Source organism: Triticum urartu, chromosome 1A (genome assembly GCF_056163025.1).
Source record: "Triticum urartu cultivar PI428250 chromosome 1A, HENAU_Tu73, whole genome shotgun sequence".
NCBI classification, from domain to species: domain Eukaryota; kingdom Viridiplantae; phylum Streptophyta; class Magnoliopsida; order Poales; family Poaceae; genus Triticum; species Triticum urartu.
The window spans coordinates 415,646,666-415,653,177 of NC_141873.1; positions in this window are offsets into that span (position 1 = coordinate 415,646,666).

Here is a 6,512-nt window from a genome sequence, read left to right on the forward strand (position 1 = left end):
ATACCCTACGTCCTACTTGATTGTTCTTGATGATATTAGTATTACAAGAGTTGATCTACCACGAGATCGTAGAGGCTAAACCCTAGAAGCTAGCCTATGGTATGATTGTATCTTGTCCTACGGACTAAACCCTCCGGTTTATATAGACACCGGAGGGGGCTAGGGTTACACAGAGTCGGTTACAATGGAGGAAATCTACATATCCGTATTGCCTATCTTGCCTTCCATGCCAAGGAGAGTCCCATCCGGACACGGGACGAAGTCTTCAATCTTGTATCTTCATAGTCCAACAGTCCGGCCAAAGGATATAGTCTGGCTGTCCGGAGACCCCCTAATCCAGGACTCCCTTAGTAGCCCCTGAACCAGGCTTCAATGACGATGAGTCCGGCGTGCAGTATTTGTCTTCGGCATTGCAAGGCGGGTTCCTCCTCCGAATACTCCATGGGAGATTTTGAACACAAGAATAGTGTCTGGCTCTGCAAAACAAGTTCCACATACCACTGTAGAGAGAATAATATTTCCACAAATCTAATCTGCTGACGCGTTTTGACAGCACGACATTACGTCATGGCCCGGTCATTATTTGAACTGTTTTTCTAAACCAGCACCGCACATATCGCGAGGCGGTTTTCTTGACACGTCTTGTCGAAGCGGAGATCGTGTCCCCCTTATTACGGGATTCTCATCAATACGGATGTGGGTAACCCACTCGTGCCCGTTGGTATGACTCCTCGATTTTAGGCGAGTCCAAAATGGCCGTGAGGAGGACGCTTGACATTCACCCTTTTTATAAAGAGGCCAAGACATGTCCCTTTTTCCTCTCGCGCTCAATCGAATCCTTCCCCCACCTCGAGTTCCAACACCCCAGGCTCAGGTTAGGCGCTTTGGACCTTCAACCATGTCCGGATCCAACCTTCAGGGTCGGTGGATGCCTTCCTCTATCACAGAGGAGGACATCAAGAAGCTGAGAGAGGCTAGATATCTGACCGCCGAAATTTCGCACAGGCTGCCCGCCCGAGGGCAGGTCATCCCCACTCCCGAACCCAACGAGAGTGTTGTGTTCGTCTCTCACTTCCTCCGAGGACTAGGCCTTGCTCTGGATCCCTTTGTTAGGGGACTCATGTTCTATTATGGGCTGGATTTCCACGATATGGCCCCGGATTCCCTCCTTCACATCTCGTCATTCATCGTCGTATGTGAGGCCTTCCTCCGCATTACCCCTCACTTCGGCCTGTGGCTCAAGATCTTCAATGTGAAGCCGAAGATGATCGAGGGGCGGCACGCAGAGTGTGGAGGTGCCGTAATAAGCAAAAGCGCTGATGCTCCATGGCCAGAGGGTCCCTTCCCAGAGGTGTCCTGTTTGTGGTAGCGGGAGTGGTTTTATATCATAGCTCCCCGGAGTGCCAAGTGGGCAGCCATCCCTGCCTTTCGCTCGGGCCCCCCACCACAACTGACGTCATGGATCAGCAAGGGGCTAAACTGGGGTCCAGTAAAGGATGTACCGATATTGCAGAGTCGCATCCGAGATCTCATTGAGAGAGACGTCAACCTAGTCACGGTGATGCAGATCATGCTAGTTCGCCAGGTCCCGCCTTGCAAACGTAGACCTCTCCGTTTGTGGGAGTTCAACCTGGAGGGACCGTGAATCATTCAGCACTTCCTCAGCATGACGCTCGAGGAGATGTACAAGTTGTTCTTCGGATCACGAATAAAGTGTCCGGACACCACCGAGGATGCGGGTCTGAGCTGTAATCGCCCGGATACCCAAGTAAGTAATCCCATGGCCGAACACACTATTTCTCTTATTCATCATAACATCATTCTGAAAAGTCGCTCTTTGACCAAGAATGGATAACAAAGGCGAATATGATGAGGTGTCCGACCCCCCTTCCCGAGGGCTTGGCCAATCCAGTACTAGACAGAATGCTGAAGCCGGCGCCTTATCAAGTGCCCTCGAAGGAAGATAAAGGGGGAATAAAGAGGCCGAAAGCGAGCCTCGCTCACTACTCGTCCCAACCAGGGGAATGGGCGCCTCCATGAAGGAGGATAACCAGGGAGAAGAATCTGACATTCCCTCTCCCCGAGGAAAGAAGACGACCACCTCTGAAGATCCGGAATCAGAGGTTTCCAAACGGGGGGAGAAATCTTCACCAGAGGGTCCTTCCTCGGGGGGTACCCTTGCCGCACAATGTCCACAAGGGAATCAGCCCTCTACCGAGCTATAAGTAATTGACAAGTACTTAATAGTGAAAATATCCTACCTTACTTCTGAAGACAATAACCGAAGCTTATATCTTGTAGTTTGGATCGTAGCCCTTCTCGACAGAGTTCGTCTTCAGGGGATCTTCTTCCGGAGTTGATGGAGAGCGAAACACCTCCCCCTGCCACCCTGCCTCATGAGGTGGGCAACCTTGAAGTGTCGTCGCGGAGGGTTTCTCCTGAAGTGTCGTTGCGGAGGGTTTCTTCTGAAGTAATCCCTTGGCCACCCGGAGTCCTCAGTATTCGGCTCCTAAAGAGAGCGACAGAAAGAGTTCGGAACCGTACAGCGTGCGGTCGGACGCACCGAAGGATCTTTTGGAGCAAGCGGCCATCTCAGAACCGCATCGTACGCTAATGGATACGGTAATTGAAAGGATTTCATCCGCTAAAAGCGGCTTGCATGAAGCTTTTATGAGCCTGCTGAAAGGCTTTGAGGTACGTGAAATGGTGTATGTTTTTGACAGTACCGCACACGTTAGTTGTGCCCTATGCAGATAGTAGCCCCTGATACTCTGGTTGTCGTCGAAAACAGCGACAAACAGAGGATCATAGTCCCAGGTAATGACCAGACCGCCTTTATGTGCAGGTGACTGAAGCTCTGGTGGCTAGCCGGACCGATGGGTTTGCCGAGCTAAAGCGGCAACTTGATGCGGCTGATGCCGACATCGTGCTTGTCAACAAGCGGCTTGACGAGATACAGGGTAAGTGATTTATTCGGTGATCAACACATAGTAAGAGGAGCAAGATGCCAATATCTTTAATATGTTGTGACTGCAGATGGAGCTGCCACCGTGGAGACCCTTCGGGTAGAGCTTGCCCGAGCCAAGGAACAAGCAAGGAATAGCGATGCGGCCGCTCTAAGGGCGGCCGAAGAGCTGTGGGCCGAACAGTCCATGCATCGCCAGAGCAAGGAAAGGATAGCCAAGATGGCCATTGAGTTGAAAGATGCCGCCGACCGTTCCCAGCTTCTTGAAGAAGAAAACCGTGCGAAGGCGACGGACCTGGATGTCATAGCCCTAGCTCAGCCCCTGTAGTCTTTGCTTGCTCTTCATGTCATCATGTTTAAATTCATATGAAACTTGAATTGAGGAAAGTGGAAGCCTCAAAATTTTAAATAAAGGGCAAGAACCCTGAAAATGCATTCAGTGAAGCCAAAATGCCCTAAAAATAGTGTTGGTAATTTTGGAGAGAGCTATACATCAATCCAAAATTCTGGAACAATTCTATGGAATATTTTGGGACATTGAATTTAAATCATATTGTATTTGAATTTGGATCTATATTCTTAATATATAGAATATATATTCAAATAACTTTGAAATATTTTATGTGCATCGGGAACAATCCAGTTAGAAACATAAAAATATTCACAGGTTTATTGGCACTGTTTGGATTCTGTTTTGAATTTGAAAACAGTGGCAAAAGACAAAAAAACAAAACAAAACAGAAAGAAAAATAGAAAAGGACAGAAAGAGAGAGAGAAGCCTAGCCACTTACCTGGCCGGCCCAGCTGGCTGGCCCATCCCACCAGTAGCTTGCCAGTCGTCTTCAACCCCCGCCGACCGAAGCAGCTGCGTGCTGGACGCGCGCGCGTCGACGCCACCTCCTGCTTCGCGCTGTCCCGCGCGCCCCCATCCCTCTCCCCTCGCCAGGGAGATGCCCAGAGCTCTCTCTCCCTCTCCCCTCTCTCCTCTGGACACCTCCCTCTCCCTAGCGCCCGTCCCCAAGAGAACCGAGAGCCCCGCCTCCCCGCCGTTCACTGCCAGCGTGCTCCCCATCGTCCACTCGCCCAACTACCGTGTCCCTTGACTCCGCCGAGCTCCTCCGAGTCGCCTCATCAGCGGACACGAACAGGAAAGCGCTGGAATGCCGGGTTCGCCATCATCTCCCACCATCAGCCGCCGGATGCCACCGCCCGATTCGTCGTCTGTAGTTCGCCCCTGAGCCTGACAAGACCTCCATACGACTCCCTGTGAGCCCCTCTCTCTTTCCCCTCATACCCCGTGCTAGATTTGGCCCGCTAGCTCGATTCCCGCCATCGCCGAGAGCTTCCACCGTCGTGTCTCATCGCCGCTGTGGCCTGAGCTCGATCTGCTCACGTCCGAGCACACGGTAGTGTTCCAGGAGCTCCCCTGGTGCTCCTGCGCCGCTCAACCTGCTCGCTAGAAAGCTGCAGCCCCGCGCCCCGGCAAAGCCCGAGCATCTCCGCCGCAAAGCTCTTCACCGGCGCCGCTACAGCCTGCATCAGCTCCAGCCACCACCACCATCGTACGCGCCCTGCTGCGGGTGTTCCAACACACCCGGCCGCACAACCTCCCGTCGCCGGAGTTGGCCGGACGAACGACCGCGCCGTGCCCTGTTTACGCTGGCGGCTAAACGCTGATTAGAGCTGAATTGGAGCATTAGGTTAGGTGCTAATTACTCAGTTAATTAACCCCTAGTGTATTACATGTGGGACCACTGCTGTTTAAAACACGGTTAAGTTAAATAACCCCCTGTTAACTCTCTATCTCATTGACACATGGGCCCCTCCCTAGTTTAATTTTAGGTTAGGCAAAATATTAGTGCTAATTACCCTATTAAGCAGTTGAGACACTGACCTGTGGGGCCAACCCCCTTACTAATTAGTTTAGCTTAATTTTAATTTAGATTAGCCATTGAGTCGCTGACCACTGGGACCCACTGGTCAGGTTTGACCTGGTCAGCCTCAATTGACTCACTAACGTCATGCTTGCACAATGCTGATGTAGTTAATAATTTTCTGGATTAAAAATAATCCAGGAAATTTCAGAAAATATCCAAAACTTTGAAAAATCATAGAAATTAAACCGTAACTCCAAATGAAAAGTTTTATATATGAAAAATTATCAGGAAAATCCAATCTATCCATTTATGCCACTTTCATGCATGATCAACCAACTTATACCCACTGTATAAGTGAAAACATGATAATGGCATTTTAAATGCTAAATATGGAGTTTGCATATGAACCCTTGGTCCATATGGACTTCATTTAAATTGTTGCTAGAAGCATTAGTGCAAATCATAACATTATTGCCATGTCATGATCATGCATCATATTGTGCATTGCATTGATTGTGTTTCTTTCTCTGTTGCTGGTATTTGTACCCTCTCGATAGACGTGGTTCCGACGATGAGTTCGATGACACCGATGAAGAATTGTACTATCTTCAGAAGTGCCAGGCAAGCAAAACCCCCTTGTTCATTCCGATACAATCCCACTCTCTCGCTCCTGCTCTCTTTTACTGCATTAGGACAACAACGATTCAACTGTTACATGCTGCGGTAGTTGAACCCCTTTCCTCTGCATGACCTATCATTGCCACAATAAATAGATGAAACCCACTAGCATTTGTAGGAATTGTTTGAGCCCTGATGTGCCTACTCATTCATGCTTGTTGTCATGCCTGCTACTGCTTAGAGTTGAGTCAGGTCTGATTCATCAGGAATGAATTGGAACATGGTGAACATGTCCTACCATTGAGAGCTAAGTGTGTGAACACGATTTGGTAAAGGTAGCGGTGAGAGGCCATGTAGGAGTACATGGTGGGTTGTCTCATTGCAACCGTCCTCAGGAACTGAGTTCTGTGTTTGTGATCCATGAACAGTTACTACCACACATTGGGTTCCGGTAACTCGGCCCCTCTCGACTTATTAATCAACTCGATCTCTGTCCAGGAGTTGCAACTAGTTTCTAGTGTTTGTAGGTAGTATTAGTAGTGTACCAAGTGGCACTTGGTACAGGTGGGCTTGGGATAGACTAGGCACAGTGGCATGGTGTACCAAGTGGCGCCCAGATGGTGGGCTTGGGAACGCTGCACACATCGTTTGGGGCCGTGAGCAACACCCCGGCCGGATCTCCTTGCGGATGGAACTCGAATAGGCGATAAACCTGGACGAGAGACTTGTGTGGTTAGTCAGGTCATGGCTGACTCCCTCGCCAGGCTTCCGCTTGAAGGTTGCAGAGATACACGACGTGTACATGGTGGTAAGTGGCGAGAGCGTGTGTGAAGAAGTACACCCCTGCAGGGTTATCATTATCTATTCGAATAGCCGGATTCCTCGGATATGGAAAATTGGACCCCTTGCATAGTTCATAGACAAGTGAAAGTGGATACTCTAAAACTCGCAAGATAAGCGTGAGTGCTATGGATGGCGTTCTCGCATGGAGACGGGAGCGGATCCATAGTGGTGTATTGGTATGGTGAATTTGTGGACTCGTGTGCGCCACC